This window comes from Rhinopithecus bieti, unplaced genomic scaffold, assembly GCF_001698545.2.
Source record: "Rhinopithecus bieti isolate Rb0 unplaced genomic scaffold, ASM169854v2 scaffold_25940, whole genome shotgun sequence".
In the NCBI taxonomy this organism is placed as follows: Eukaryota; Metazoa; Chordata; class Mammalia; order Primates; family Cercopithecidae; genus Rhinopithecus; species Rhinopithecus bieti.
The window spans coordinates 2837541-2854424 of NW_016811810.1; the positions used below are offsets into that span (position 1 = coordinate 2837541).

At 54.3% G+C, this 16884-nt stretch overlaps 1 protein-coding gene across 1 annotated transcript in view; it reads right to left on the reverse strand.

Moving 5' to 3' along the window:
* The window catches only part of TSNARE1 (t-SNARE domain containing 1), a 99563-nt gene extending 87890 nt beyond the window's left edge, over positions 1–11673 (reverse strand). The window contains exon 1 of the mRNA XM_017895142.1: positions 11651–11673. The gene's annotated coding sequence lies outside the window, so the exon portion shown is untranslated. The remainder of the gene's footprint in view (positions 1–11650) is intronic.
* Positions 11674–16884: the final 5211 nt, after the last annotated feature.

A 16884-nucleotide genomic window follows, 5' to 3' on the forward strand; every position in this document is an offset into this window, starting at 1 on the left:
GGGAGCTGGGCATCCTGCCCAAACCGCTCCTCCCATGGGCTGCAGCTCCAGGGACTCAGAGCAAACGACCAGAGGACAACGGGAGCTCTCCTGCCCAGACACTGCCAGAGCGTCCTCCCTGTGTACAGGGGTCCCTGTGCGGGCAGCTTCTGACTGGCCTAGACCCTAACGCTATCACTATGGAGCCTGCCAGCCAGGCCACACTCAGTTCTAAACACCTTAGGGCAAGAAACACCTCCCACAATAACACCCGAAGCACAAAGGCAGGTTTCAGAGCCAAGTGAGCCTCACGCCAGCTGAGTACAGGCCCAAGTCCCTAGGGCTGGGGAAGGCGGTGTGACCCCCACGTTCCCTCTGAGCAAGATGCCTGCCTGTGCCATCCAGCCCCGCCCAGAACAGGGCAGCACCAGGACACCATGGCCCCAGTGGGCCCCACTGCCCTGCTCAGAACAATCGGGACCCAAACAGCTCTGGTGGCTGCGGATCGCACCTACCAACACCCACCGCATTAGGAACTCAAACGCAGCCTTCTGACACCATAGTAATTCATTTTAAATAACAAAGCTCTTACTGTGAACACAGAGAACACCTTTATTAAAAACCACTGCATTTTCCAAAAACAAAACCCCTCGGGGACAGCAGTGCCGTCCTACAGCCGTGGCACCCTCCAGGCAGGCCCAGCAGGACTGCCACACTCACACCTGCTGCTGGTGCAAGCTGCCGCTGCACCGAGTTCAACCGAGGCACATGAAGACGTCCAGCCCCACGCAGGGAGGCGGCAGGCAGAGCGGTGCTCAGCCCCTCTCTCCACGGGTCTCAGGCCTCCCATCCCAGGTACCTGCCCAGTCCCCTCTCTCCACACTGCCTGGGATGGGGAGGTGGGCAGGAAGTTGGGTCTCAGGGGAAGACAGGAGGCAGGAGAAGTCTGCTGCCCCAGGGGAGGGTGGGCTCTGAGGGCAGGTGGGATTCCAGGAGCCCCGAGTGAGAGGCAAATCTCAACCCAGCGAGCAGAGAGCTCCACACACGGGTCGGGGCCTGATCGGGAAAAGCTCAGATGTGGAAGACAGCCCAAGACACACGGGGGAAACACAGCGTGGAGGAAAACACACACTATCCAGAGAGAAAACTCTCAGACGGAACAGCGCAGCAGCTAGCACTTCCTTACCTCTTGGCGCATGATGACAACCACACAGGCGCTTTACTGCTCGCACAGATCCATCCACAGAACCCTCTACGCTGGGGCCACAATTATCTTTACCTTGCAGCTGAGGAAACTGAGGCACGGAGAGGTGAGGTAACTTGCCCAAGGTCCCCCAGCTGGTAACGGGTGGAGAAGGCTTCAGACCCGGGCAGTCTGGTTCCAACGCCTGTGTTCTCTGTACTGCCCTCAAAGGAACGAGCCCAGATAACAAAGGCTGTGTTCACAGCCCCAGCACAGGAACGGGACGCCAAGAAAGGGACTTTCGGAGAACACAGAGGAGCACTGAGAAGTCAACACTGGGAGCAGCAGCAAAGAGCTCCATAGAAGGGGCAGGCAGAGCGAGCGCCTCCAGAAACCAGAGCACGAAGACACGGGGAGTCAGAGGAAACCACCGGCCCTGCACAGGCACTTCTCCATCGGAGGAAGCGGAGCTTCAGAAAGAAGGACGGGAGAGCCAGGGGAAGAGAATCGTCAGCAACAGCATTCACACGGATCCCAGCCGGAGCTCACTCAAGCTGGGTAGGGGCCCCTCACGCCCCGGGAGACCTCGGGACACCCAGACAAGGAGACTGTCCACAGGCAACCAAGTCCCACATCCAGCACCAGAGGCCACGGTGACTGGGGAGATCCCCACAGCTTCAGTGCGGGCAGAACTAGTGTGAGGGCCATAGGAGGCCATTTCCAACACCGGGGGTCCCCAGACCACCCCTCCACACATGTTTTCTCAGCGAGGTACTCGAGGGTGAGCTCTGCCAGAACCAGGAACCGTGAGGAGGGAAGAAGGCCTGGACCGCCTGCAACCAGAAGAAACTGAAGGGGACCCAGGGCAAAAGCTGTGCCCAGGCAAGGAGGGCAGCCCACTGACAGGGCCCCAGGAGAACGTTCTAGAGAGACTTCTTCAAGAAGACAAAAGCCAAACCGCTGATGTGAAGGAACGTGAGACTGAGAGCTAGAGGAGGGCTTCAGGCTCCTAAGAAGTACAAAAAACACCAGGCAAACAAAGGCAGTTACAAACTCCAGGGAAAACCAAAGGTTGAGCAGAGAAGAAAATCATTCCGGTTTCCTATGACTGGGCTGATTCCAGTGGCACATATGGTTCTAATTAGGAAAGCCCTGGTCTCCTTGAGAGTGTGACAACACTGCAGCTACACCGGAAGGAGGGGAAGCAGGAAGTGTGTGCATACGTGTGTGCGTGCACATGTGTGTGCGTGCCCCTGGGTGTGTGTGCATGCATGTGTGTACATATGTGGTGGGCATGTGTGTGCCTGTGTGTACCTGTGAGACAGCAGGTACTTGTGTGTGCAGACAGACCTGAATCCTCATCTTGCAAGCTGATAATGCATAAACATTTAAAAAATCAAGTAGCAATAGAGGTCTATTATTTAGAGAGCAACATCAAAAGAATCTACTAGAAGAATCAGCATAGATGAGTCTGGGAAAGGGGATGGAGGGTGACTGGGGATGACTGTTTTCTTAATTAACTTTGTACAACTCATTTAACTCATTTACTCTCTAAACTACATGCACGTATAATTTTAAAGTATTAAGCCTTAATTTGTAGAATTCCAGTGAAACATCATCTAGAAAGACGTGTCTGGAACCAAGGGGAGGGCTGTTCGGGGGGTGCCTTCAGCACACAAGAGCCAGGTGAGCATCCAGGGCTCTCCTTAAATCCCTGGGAGGCGGCCCCAGAGCACCTAGCTTTGTCCCAGGTGGCCACACAGGCCACAGGGAGACACAGCTGATGCAGGGCATGGCCCAATCCTACAGATACACCCTTCGTGCCCCAGTGCCACCACACCAGCAGAGCAGGCCTGTCCCGGCCTCAGGACATGAACTTCCATGGAGGAGCCAGCACAAGCCGTCTTGGGCAAGGGTTGCTGCAGAGGCTTTCAGAGAACTCGGGGAGGGGTGCTCAAACCCCAGGTGGGGAGGGTCCAGCAGTCCCAAGAAAGTGGCTCAAGGGGTCCTCAGCACAGGGTACTACTTGGCATCACCTAAAATGATGGTGAGGCACTGAGGGGGGTCAGTCAGGCCTGACATGAGACTTGTGTTTGGGGAGCTCCCTCTGCTTCAGGATCGAGAGCAAGCTGCTGGGGCACGTGAGGGGCTGGCAAGGCAGTGAGCAGGTGGTGGCAGAAACCAGGACCTGGGCAGGGAGGGAGGGTGGAGCTAGGGATTGGCACTGAACCCAGGGAGAGTCAAGGACAAGCCCCAGGTTCTGGCCCAGAAGGCATGAGGACAGTGCTTTGACTTCCTCATGCCAGAAAGTGAGGGGAGCCGTGTGCAGGGATGAGCGCAGAGGGGCTCCCGCAGGCAGGCAGATACCCAAAGCCCTGGAGGTGGGGCTAGATGCAGAAGGGGAGTCCACTGTGTAGGGACAGTTGTAAGGAAGAGAACTCCCAGGGAGCGAAGCCTCTGTGGAGAGAGGAGAGGGCCCCACAGACAACATAGGAGATGGGGACAAGTTGGGGGGATGTTAACCAGAGGTCACAAAAGCCACGGCAGAGGCTCCATGAGACTGCAAAGGGCAGCAGGGTCTGCTGGGTTTCAGGACAAGGAGGAGCAGCCAGCGGCCATCACTGCAAAGGGCAGCGGGGTCTGCTGGGTTTCAGGACAAGGGGAGCACAGGAAGCTTGAGGAGGGCTCATGAGAGGTAGGAGCACTCACGGGAGGAGGGAAGAGATTCAAGTCTGAAAGAGCTCAGCTGAATCAGAGCTGGGGCCCCGGGGGGGACTGGAAGGCTGCCCAAATTCCCTCTGCTCCGGCCAGGCACGCGGAGGGGAGTGAAGATTCGTGAGCTGCTCAGTCGCCACCAGAGACCACCTGACCAAATTCACAATTTCATTTCGCTGCACACGGGAACATGAAACACCTGTGTCTGCTCAGCCAACACAGAGACAAAGGCCAACCTGTGGGAGGGGCCACCGAGTCACCGCAGGCAGAGGCGGCTGGTCTGGGAACACGTGTCTTCTGCCTACTAACAGCCCCGCCTGGCCAGCCACTCGGGACACCTGGAACCCAGTGTGTGCAAGCCCCCCATCGCTGGGAGACCACAAGGGGCCACAGGGTACTAAGCTGTACCAACCCAAACCCTCCAGGTGCCCCACGCTTCCACTTCCCTCCAGTGTCCAACTCAACCCCATCCTGCGCTGGTCANTGAGGAGGGAAGAAGGCCTGGACCGCCTGCAACCAGAAGAAACTGAAGGGGACCCAGGGCAAAAGCTGTGCCCAGGCAAGGAGGGCAGCCCACTGACAGGGCCCCAGGAGAACGTTCTAGAGAGACTTCTTCAAGAAGACAAAAGCCAAACCGCTGATGTGAAGGAACGTGAGACTGAGAGCTAGAGGAGGGCTTCAGGCTCCTAAGAAGTACAAAAAACACCAGGCAAACAAAGGCAGTTACAAACTCCAGGGAAAACCAAAGGTTGAGCAGAGAAGAAAATCATTCCGGTTTCCTATGACTGGGCTGATTCCAGTGGCACATATGGTTCTAATTAGGAAAGCCCTGGTCTCCTTGAGAGTGTGACAACACTGCAGCTACACCGGAAGGAGGGGAAGCAGGAAGTGTGTGCATACGTGTGTGCGTGCACATGTGTGTGCGTGCCCCTGGGTGTGTGTGCATGCATGTGTGTACATATGTGGTGGGCATGTGTGTGCCTGTGTGTACCTGTGAGACAGCAGGTACTTGTGTGTGCAGACAGACCTGAATCCTCATCTTGCAAGCTGATAATGCATAAACATTTAAAAAATCAAGTAGCAATAGAGGTCTATTATTTAGAGAGCAACATCAAAAGAATCTACTAGAAGAATCAGCATAGATGAGTCTGGGAAAGGGGATGGAGGGTGACTGGGGATGACTGTTTTTCTTAATTAACTTTGTACAACTCATTTAACTCATTTACTCTCTAAACTACATGCACGTATAATTTTAAAGTATTAAGCCTTAATTTGTAGAATTCCAGTGAAACATCATCTAGAAAGACGTGTCTGGAACCAAGGGGAGGGCTGTTCGGGGGGTGCCTTCAGCACACAAGAGCCAGGTGAGCATCCAGGGCTCTCCTTAAATCCCTGGGAGGCGGCCCCAGAGCACCTAGCTTTGTCCCAGGTGGCCACACAGGCCACAGGGAGACACAGCTGATGCAGGGCATGGCCCAATCCTACAGATACACCCTTCGTGCCCCAGTGCCACCACACCAGCAGAGCAGGCCTGTCCCGGCCTCAGGACATGAACTTCCATGGAGGAGCCAGCACAAGCCGTCTTGGGCAAGGGTTGCTGCAGAGGCTTTCAGAGAACTCGGGGAGGGGTGCTCAAACCCCAGGTGGGGAGGGTCCAGCAGTCCCAAGAAAGTGGCTCAAGGGGGTCCTCAGCACAGGGTACTACTTGGCATCACCTAAAATGATGGTGAGGCACTGAGGGGGGTCAGTCAGGCCTGACATGAGACTTGTGTTTGGGGAGCTCCCTCTGCTTCAGGATCGAGAGCAAGCTGCTGGGGGCACGTGAGGGGCTGGCAAGGCAGTGAGCAGGTGGTGGCAGAAACCAGGACCTGGGCAGGGAGGGAGGGTGGAGCTAGGGATTGGCACTGAACCCAGGGAGAGTCAAGGACAAGCCCCAGGTTCTGGCCCAGAAGGCATGAGGACAGTGCTTTGACTTCCTCATGCCAGAAAGTGAGGGGAGCCGTGTGCAGGGATGAGCGCAGAGGGGCTCCCGCAGGCAGGCAGATACCCAAAGCCCTGGAGGTGGGGCTAGATGCAGAAGGGGAGTCCACTGTGTAGGGACAGTTGTAAGGAAGAGAACTCCCAGGGAGCGAAGCCTCTGTGGAGAGAGGAGAGGGCCCCACAGACAACATAGGAGATGGGGACAAGTTGGGGGGATGTTAACCAGAGGTCACAAAAGCCACGGCAGAGGCTCCATGAGACTGCAAAGGGCAGCAGGGTCTGCTGGGTTTCAGGACAAGGAGGAGCAGCCAGCGGCCATCACTGCAAAGGGCAGCGGGGTCTGCTGGGTTTCAGGACAAGGGGGAGCACAGGAAGCTTGAGGAGGGCTCATGAGAGGTAGGAGCACTCACGGGAGGAGGGAAGAGATTCAAGTCTGAAAGAGCTCAGCTGAATCAGAGCTGGGGCCCCCGGGGGGGACTGGAAGGCTGCCCAAATTCCCTCTGCTCCGGCCAGGCACGCGGAGGGGAGTGAAGATTCGTGAGCTGCTCAGTCGCCACCAGAGACCACCTGACCAAATTCACAATTTCATTTCGCTGCACACGGGAACATGAAACACCTGTGTCTGCTCAGCCAACACAGAGACAAAGGCCAACCTGTGGGAGGGGCCACCGAGTCACCGCAGGCAGAGGCGGCTGGTCTGGGAACACGTGTCTTCTGCCTACTAACAGCCCCGCCTGGCCAGCCACTCGGGACACCTGGAACCCAGTGTGTGCAAGCCCCCCATCGCTGGGAGACCACAAGGGGCCACAGGGTACTAAGCTGTACCAACCCAAACCCTCCAGGTGCCCCACGCTTCCACTTCCCTCCAGTGTCCAACTCAACCCCCATCCTGCGCTGGTCCAGCCCTCCCCAGTACTGCCCCAGCCAGCAGTGGCCCCTGTGCCCACACCGGCACCCAAGGTGTCTGGGAGCTGGGCCCTGTCCTGCCCCAGCCTCAGCTCTTGGTGCGCCCCTGCCCCACGCCCTTGCTCTCTGGGGGTTCTGCCTGTTTCACCCAGGCTGCCTCCCACCTCCATGCCTTTGCCAGGCTGTGCCCTGGCTTCCCCCATGCTGCTCCTGCTCCTCCACCCCACAGCCAGCCCACGGCCCCACCAGGCCAGCCAGGTGCTCCCGTCCTGACCTTCCTGCCCATACCTGACCTCAGAGCCCGATGCTGACCACATGTCAGGCCGAGCATCGCCACGCTCCGTGAGACGTAGACGCCCACCTGTTCCCTGCCTAGGGGAGGCTGCACACCTGCTGAAGCCGTCCTCACCCAGGGCTGGCCCAGTCCAGTGCGTCATCACCCCAGCCCTGCCCTGACCTCAGCACGTCCCAGCAAGCCAGACCAGAAACCCTGTCTCCTGTCCCCAGTCAAGGACCCCCACAGGATCAGCCCACCCTTCACTGAGGGGGAAAGAACGAGAAGCCCAGCCCTCACAGGTGCTGAGCCAGTGTCCTGAGACTCGGCACCACTCACGTCGCTGGATGCCACACGAGTCCATGAGGAGGTGCTCTCATGCGTCCCATTCACAGGGGAGCCGTGGAAATCCCCAAAAGAGAATCTGACTGGCCCCCGGCCACCCAGAGCCTGCCTGCCTCACCTGCACCTGCTCAGCACCCTGGCCAGGTGCCTCACTTTTGTGAGCAAGGCTGATCCTCACGACACTGTGAGGCAGGAGTTATAACCCCATTCAAGAAGAGGACACTAAGGCCCGGGGTCAGCCAGCCGTCAGTGCAGGGCATGAAACACGCCAGAAGGCCTCAGACCCCCTGGCCGCAGCATGCCACTCCTGTCCCAGAAGGAGCGCACTGCCAACCACAGCTGGCACAGCTGCCCTGCCAGGAGGAGGGGTCAGCGCCCAGGCATGCTGGCTCACTCAGGTGGGACTTCACCCTGATACCACGAGAGCCTCCCAGGAGTGAGGTGGGTGCAGGGAAGGGCCGTGGCACAGAAGCCAGGAAAGCAGCCGGGCACTGTGGGGTGCGGCCTCGAAGGCCTGGGCACAGCAACAGAGGGAGCCAGACCTTCCCAACCAAAGCACCCTGCTGAGTTCAGGACATGGTGGGGCCCCCGAAGCCTCCAGGAGAAGGCAGGCCAGCATAACCTAGCCAGGGCCAGTGCTCAGAGGAGGGAGGGCTGGGCAGCCAAAGGCACGGCCAGGAGGGGATGTGGCAGAGAACAGGGACGAGGCTTGAGGGGGACATGGGGTCCCTTGGGGGAGTGTGGCAAGGGCAGAGTGGGCACTGGCTGAGCCAGATGTGGCTGAGGGCCTAGGCAAAGGCTGCAGAAGCCATTCGCAGCCCAGCTGGGCGGAAGCTGGCAGCAGGGCCAGGCCGGAGGGGTGGGCAGAGGCTGCCAGGCTGTTTTGCCCAAGAATGGCCTGAGCCCCAGGGCTGCCTCAATGAGGCCAGACGGAGGCCAGGGACAATGCCCCACTTGCTCCCAAGAAGGCTTCCTACCGAGCTGCTTCCGTGCCCGCCAAGGCCAGCCACCAGCCCCTCCGGCCTCATGCCCCTCAGGCTGGCGCCGGCTCTTCCCAGGGCCCCCAACCCCCGACAGCCTGAAGGGAGCCGTCTGTCCTTGCACTGCCCAGATCCTGTTTGCAGGGCGCCGGGGGAAGTGGCGGTGCCAGGGAACACCCACTTCAGGCATGCCACCACCCTGGCAACTCAGCCTGCCCCTGGGACAAAGCACCCAGGCCCAGGAGGAGGGGAGGCCAGGCAGCAGGCCAACCCAACTGCCCACCAGACTCCCGGCCCCAGCTCTGGGGCTGGGTCCCCAACCCCTGGGCTGTGGGGCCAGTGCGTGGGTCTTGAGCCCCTCAGTCAGACTCCCCAACAGGGCCTCTGAGGCAGGGGGCCGGGCCCCACACAGGCAGAGGATATCCAGACTGGGCCGCCCTTCCCCCAGCAGGTGGGAACAGTGTTCTCCAGGCCGGGCTTCCAGAACAGCCCCAGCCCCTCAACCTGGCTTGAGAGCAGGTCGCTCGCAGGGCCAGGCCCCACAGAGGTCGCATTAGCTCTCCCGCCCTTGGTTTTCTCATCTGTCAAACGGACAGCAGTCCCGCCCTCACCTTCAGGCATGCGTTCCCTGAACCTCTGACCCGGGCACCATGGTGGGGACACAGCAGCTCCAGACAGACCTGGCCTGCTCTCGAAGACTCTGTGCTCCAAACAGGGACAGACAGGAAAGCAGCATCACACTTGTCCCATGGGGGAGGAAACGAGGAGGGCAGCTGATTGGATGTGCCTGGTCAGTGAGGGCACCAGAGGCCCCTGACAACTCGGGCTGGAGGACATGAATGCAGGGATGGGCTCCTCGGGCGAGCCCAGTGCTGAGCCACCAGCTGGGACATGCAGCAGCAGAGGCAACGGCAGGAAGTGGCGCTGCCTCCCAGGAGCGAGGGCACAGAAAGCAGCCCAGGGCCCACACCCGGACAAGGGGCCAGGGCAAGGGCGACCTGTGGCCTCCACGGTGCCCCCCTGCGGACCCAGTGTGGCGGAGTGAATCCTGGGGCAGGCTCTGGCCCCAGCTGGGCGGCTCACGCACGGGCTTTCTGCAGCCCCCAGCCTCCCCTGTCCTCTGGGAAACAACGCGGTGACAGGGGTGGAGCTGAACTCGCTCCCAGGGAGCTCAGGCTCGGGCTTGCCCTTGGCCAGTGGCAGGCATGCTGCCCTCACACTCGCTCAGTGAGCCTCAGGCGAGCTCCACAGACAAGGCTGGAAGAGACAGAGGGAGCTGCCAGTTCACAGGGAGCGGACGCCTAGATCAACGGCCAGACCACAGCCAGCGCCTGCTGCAGACCGCCGGGAGCCCTCGGCCACGCCCCACCACAGGGAGAGACCAAAAAGCCAGCCGCCGCTGCAGACCGCCGGGAGCCCTCGCCGCGCACACCGAGGGAGAGGTACCACAGTGCAAACCTCTGCTCCCCGAAGCCTGCCCTTTGGGGGAAACCATTTTCCCGGGCAAAATGAAACTGCAAAGTTCAAGAGGAGAAACTGAATGATGGATGAGGCGCCCTGATCGCCTGCAGCAGGAGGGCTTACTGTGCAGGGCAGCTGCCCACCGGGAACCTCCACAGGTGGCCATGCTGCAGCTCCTCTGCCTGGCACGCAGCTTTCACCACACCTGTAACACAGCCTCTCCACAGACAGCAATCAGACAGCGGCACAGGAAGGGGCAATCCCAGGAAAAGAGAGCTCCCTATCTGGCATCCCACTCCCAGGCGGGAAGAGACAGACCCAGGACCCCAGTGGAGCTATGGCCTCAGGGGTTGCTGCTGGAGCTGTCCTCCCACCATGAATGAGCGGACTCCCTTACTTGGCCTCAACAGACCCATGTTGACAGCAGTAGGTCACCTCCCTGCCCTGGATATTTTCGGCCTCTTTCGACTTCTCTGTATAATCCCTAAAAGCATTCAGTGTAAGGCAGAGAACATCGTCTGAGCCCACTTTCTGCTGCTGTAACAGAATGTTACACACAGGGGAGTCTGTAAAGAAAAGAGATGGCCTCAGCTCGTGGTTCTGGGGGCTGGGAAGTCCAAGACGGAGGGGCCTCCGGTGGAAAAGCACACAAGCACGTGAGGCCAAGAGCAAGCAGGGGCCGGCGCTTCCTCTCATCAGGAGCCCACCCCCAGATACAGCAGTGACCACGACCCAGTCACCTCTCAGGGGTCCCACTCTTCATACCATCACAATGGTGACCGGATTTCAGTGAACTTTGGAGGGGACACTCACACCACAGCATAGTCCCAGTCCAGGAGCAGAAGACCTAGATAAGTCCCAGCTCAGCCTCTAGCTAGTCCTCTCCAGCCTGCTGTGCCCCAGCAAGTCCTTGCCCTTGAATCTGTTTCCTCATCTGTAAAATGAGACTAAGAAGGGAGATCTCTGAGGGTGGGCATGAAGACCAGTGAGATGAAACATGTGAGACACTCTCAGGTCCCAGGCAGGAACTCAAAGCCCAACTTCCAAGTCTCTGGACACTCGGGTCCCTGGCCCCACCCTAACGCATAGACACCTAGAAGGGGTCCTGGTCCCCCAGAAGCCCACAGCCACCATGCCACGCTCAAACAGACCAGTCTCCAAGCCACCAGCAAGGAAGAGGACCTTCTGTCATCTCCCCACGTGGCTGTGTGAGAGCTGTGGCTCCCTGTGCACTGGTATCTGCCAGGGATGGCCCTACAGGGAGAGCCATCCCAAGACCACGTGGCCCAGAGGAAACAGCAGGGCCTGGTGAGGAAGCGGGGAGCCTCTGGATCCTGTTTCCTAGTTCCTCCAGCTCAGTGTGGAGGCTGCTGGCCCTGCCCTCTGTAAGAAAATGTCACACGGCTCCATCACCGGTGGAGGTGGCCTGGGGAGACGTGGCCTTTTCGGTGGGAACCAGGGAGGAGAGGGAGAAGAGATGTGGGTTAAAGCTCCGATTCAGGGTGCACAGGGGCCTTGTGCCCCTCCCCAGCCCCATGAGCCTGGCTCCACTGCACCCTTTCCCTAGGCCACCCTAAGCTTCTCACCAGCCCCCACAGAGCCCCTTCAAGGTGGCCTCTTGGTCCACTGGTCCCTGTAGGAACATGAAAACACAACCTGAAGAAGGCGTTCCCAGGGAATCCTGAGCCGCCCAGCCTGCCACTTACCCTAAGGGCCAGACACCACGAACTGGTCCCCACAGGAGCCTTCAAGCTGTGACTGATGTCCCCTGGACCACCCTCCCCTCGACTGCCCACTGTGCATAGAATCCACCAAAATGGCACCCACCCATGAATGTGCCCTCAGGGTGCTTTGGAAGCCAACTGACCCAGAGATATCAGGGTGAAGACCACGCACGCTCTCGCATGAGACCGGGATGCCCAACAGATGGTGCCCTGCGTCTGGTCACACCTGCTCGTGAGACCACAGTCTCTTGTGGAGATGTGCAGGACCTGTCTGGGGATCAAAGGGGACGATGAGTGATGACAGACAGCATGGTTCCAGGTGAGGAAGAAGAGTCACCTGTACCAGCAATCCTCTAAGTGAAACCTCAATTTTTAAAATGAGAAAACAAAACCTGGGGAGCGAAAATCACTTATCAAGGTCACAGGGACAAAGCGGATCTAGAATAAGGTGCCTGGCGCCCCATGGCTGCAGTGCCTTTTACCTGCCCCACCTTCCACACTCAGGGTTCCTCAGTGCTCTCCCTGTACCAGCACTAAGGCCTGATGTCTGCCCTCATGGCAGTCTCCCCACTGGACCACGAGCTACGGAGGAAAAGGAGCGTGTCCTCATCATCCCACCCCCCACACTGAGCACTCCCGCGCTCACTCGCTAAGCAGTGGTACTCGATTAGAACTTGGAGGAGTCAGCGTGAATTCATAGTTTTTAAGATGCACAGAGAAATACAGATATAGATGTGTGTGGGTATATATAATCACACAGGCACACTCATTTACATAGCTGAGTGTGTACATGACAGACATCTACTCCCTAGCTTTGTCCACTGAGAGGGCTGAGACACTACACACCCCCATAGCAATGGACACACCCAGCACAGAGCTCTTGCTTCCTAAATACCACTCTTCACTGAAAGCAAGCAAGAGATATTAAGATGTCTTAGAGAAATGGCTGACTCCAGGGCTACAGCCAGGAAAGTATAAGTCTGGAGCATGGAGCATGCTGTTATGCAAAAGAGTAAGGAAAAGCTCAAATAAAGGTAGGGGCATCTCAAAAGGACACAAGAACCAGCTTGAAAAGGCTCTCCCTGGCCAAATGTGGACAATCTGAGCATTAAAATAAATAATAAGAACTGTATAACTCATTGAATAAAATAAAAATCCATCAGTCCACACTGTTACAGATGAGTAAGTAGGAAAAAAACAAGAAGAGCTTTTCTTTAGAGTAGAAAGCCAGCTAATAACTGTGGAAGGAATGATGGAACCAGCAACCATCAGGATAATCATTCACTCTGGTAAGAATGTCCAACAGATGTTACAGCTAGAATGTGAAGGTTTGATGAATAACAGCATATTGACATAATCGCAAAGGATCTTCCCTAAGATACTTATAAATTAAAAATGTAAGAAAATAATTTTACATAAGAGAAGGCTGGTAGGCATCACCTTAATCAAATGATCTAAGTCAGCATCATCAGCCACGGGACAAGCCAGCACCATATATCCCTCTTACACGATACACAGAAGAACATCACTTCCATGATCTTCCTGCCCAAAATGTGTGACTGTGAGAAACGGCAGAGACACTCAGACTGAGAAGAACTCACCAGCCATCTTCAAAATGTCAATGTCCTCAAAGACAGGCAGACTGAGGTGTTGTCTGAAATAAAAGGAGGCTAAAGAGACAATCACTAAAACCAACACAGGATCTGGGATTTCATGGTACTAGAAAGGACGTTTTGCTAAAAAGAACACAATTCAAAAGGTCTGTCCTGTGAATACGAACACGACCTTTAGAATGGAGAAGCCTATTGTGTCCATGTCAATGTCCCGATCTGGATCACTGTGCTGTAGCTACACACACTGTCTATTTGGGGATCAAGGAGCATCACGTCTGCAACTCACTATCAAGTAGTTCTGAGAAAAACCACACATATATATACACACAGAGAGAGAGAAGAGACAGAGAGAAAGACAGAGAGAGGGGAAGAAAGAATAAACCAAATGAGGGACGTGTTAACATTTGGGAAATTTGGGCAAAATATACACATGTTTTCCTGTTAATCTGGCAACTTTTCTCTAAAATTACATCCAAAAGTTCTAAATTAAACCTAAAATTAAAACTCACTGGAAATTATTTTTTAATGATAGGAATAAACCGTAAAAGGTGCAAGCACTGAAAAGTGCAAAACATTACTAAAAGAAAGTGAAGAACATGGAAATGAGTGAAGGGACCTACCATGTTCATGGACAGGAACACTCAAGACTATGCAGCTACAGCAGCTGACGGTTTTGCAGAGGAATTTGGCCGAACGTTTTCAATGTGCCATAAATTGTCCCAGGGCACTGAAAATGAAGGGAAACTTTCTGATTGCTTTTTTTTTTTTTTTTTCTAAGATGGAGTCTCTCTCTGTCACCCAGGCTGGAGTGCAGCGGCGCGATCTCGGCTCACCGCAAGCTCTGTCTCCTGGGTTCACACCATTCTCCTGCCTCAACCTCCTGAGTACCTGGGACTACAGGCGCCCACCACCACGTCCAGCTAATTTTTTCTATTTTTAGTAGAGACGGAGTTTCACCGTGTTAGCCAGGATGGCCTCGATCTCCTGACCTCGTGATCTACCCGCCTCAGCCTCCCAATCTGATTGCTTTTACGAAGCATGTATGACCATGTCACCAAAACCTAATAAACCTAACCTAAAAACAAGAAAAAGAAAAAATTACAAACGAACATCTTATAAATACTGATGCAAAAATACTAAATAAAACACTAATAAATAAACCCAAAACCCCCTCTGCTTGTTTTTCCCAGGAATGCAAGGCTAGCTCAACAAGAGGACACTCATCAGTGCACTACACCATATTAACCTAAGGAACCTATGGGGAAAAGCTGGTGAGTTTCTCTACAGATGTTAAAAACAGCATCAACAGAGTTCAATGCTCATTCCTGATGGAAACACAAGAAGCTGTCTTATAATGATAAAACAAAGAACCTTTCATCCTAAACGAGCACCTTACTTAATAAAAAACACTAGGAACCATTCCCGAATATCAAGAAGGAAACAAAGGTGCCGGCTATCTCTAGTCCTATTCCACACTGTTCTGGTGGTGTCAGCCAATGCAAGTAAAACAAGAGATCAACACGACATTAAAAACAAAAAAAGAAATGAAACACGATTATCTCGGCTTGTAAATGATACGGCAGTATACTTGGAAAACCCTAGCAAAACAATGTTAAAATCTGAACAATAAAAGATTCTGGTAAAGTACCAGGATATAAAATTAACATACAGAAATCCACAGCCTTCGCATACACAGAAACCAGTCTGAGACAGTCATGGTAGGAAAAAACCCATTTACAACAGTAACAAAGAACACAGTATACCTAGGAATAAATTTAACATGAAATGGGAAAAACCTCTTCAAGGGGACTTTAAAGTATTTTAAAGTTCAGAAAACTAGAACTGATCAAATAGATAGCTATCCCTTGTTCTTCAATAGGATGACTGTATCACAAAGACGTCCGTTTTCCTATCGCAATAAAAATACCAACATGCGTTTTTATGGAGCTGGACGGGTTGACAGGCAGTTCATCACAGGCCGTTCATCTAGGAAAACAAAGACACAAGAATAACCGGGAAAACACGAAACAAAAAGGGCTCGCACTTGCGGACTTTCAGAGTCCTAGAGAGTGAAGTCCTGACACGCGTTACAACAGGAACAGATCCTGAAAGCACCGTGCGAGGCAGAAGGAGCCAGACGTCAAAGGCCACACACGTGTGATTCCACTGTCACAAGAGGCCGCAAGATGCAAATCCACAGAAACCGAAAGCAGACAGACGATGCCAGGGCGGGGGAGGGGACTAGAGAGTGACTGCTCATATGTGGGCTTTCTTTTCAGGGTGATGGAGATATTCCGGCATCCGATAGTAATGAATGTACAACACTGTCAATAGACTAAAATTCACTGACTTATACACTTCAAAAGGGTGAACTTTAGGATATGTGAATTACACCGCTATTATTAAAATGCTAGAAAGCCTCTATAATTAAAACTGTGCATGAAAATATAAATAGACCAATGGAATAAGGAAGAAAGTCTAAAAATAGACCCACGTACATATGGAAATTTAGTATATGATAAATGCGGCATCACCAATCAAAGAAGGACTTTTTCATAAATGGTGCTGAGACATCTGCTTAGACATTTGGAAAAAAAAAATTGGTTCATACCTCACATAATAAAAAGAATACACTCCAAATGGTTCGTGGCTATCAATGCAGAAAAGAGAAAACAATGAAAGTATGGGCAGAAGAATGAATTCCCCTTTAACCTCTATGTAGGGAAAAGTTTCCCAAGTAGGACTCAAAATCAAAATACTACAAAAGGAAAGACTGACGCATGCCACAGCTTTTATAAAAGCAAGCAAACAAGAAAACTTCTGCATGGTGTAAAAAAACCAAACAAACAAACAAAAACAAACAAAAAACACCCCTAAGCAACGCAGAAAGACAACAGAAGACAAGCAGAGAGAAAATATTTGCAACATATGCCAGAGACAAAGGACGAATATTATCCTTAACATATAAAGAGCTCATAAAAACTTCAAGGAAACCAAAAACAAACAAAAAAAAAACGGGCAAAAGACACAAACAGGAAATTTACACACAGAGGATATAAAACTGGTGCTTAAACATATGAAAAGATAGTTCAAGCTGACTCATAACTAGAGAAATGCAATTTATACTGGTTCGGAGAGTTTCCCTTCTGCCTGTGACTAGGAAGCTGGAAAGAGTGCTGCCCGAACCTAACAATACGAAAGGCCTGGACTCAACAGACAGCTGAAGCATCAGGGCCATGGCGTAGCCTGAAACCGAAAGAGAGTCCCAGGAGAGAAGGTGGGAGCACTGGCCTCTGCAGCAGAGAAAGGACGGGAGACCCCAGGGGCCACCCAGGTAGGCAAAAAGAATGATGCCACCTGGGCGGCCACACCCACTCACGAGCTCTTCTCCATGGGCTCAAGAGAAAGCCTAGCACAGGACAAGGCAGGACCCCTGGGGTGCAGGTGCCAGCAGACTGGAGGCTGAAAGACAGGAAGCCCCTCTCCCCTGAAGAAGCAAAGCCCAAGCCTATGGGTTAAGGGCAGCAATGGCTGAGCCCTGAGGCCCCACAGCATCCGTGAACACCCACAGTGGCTAAGGAAGGGTCAAAAAGCACTTCATGTCTCTGGAAAAGGGGCAGGGCGCCTTCCTGGGCCCACCACAGGAGTGCAGGAGAGGCAGAAAACACTCTCCTCTAGAGACCAGCAAAGGATTCAAGCAGAGTTTTTTTTTTTTTTTTTTTTT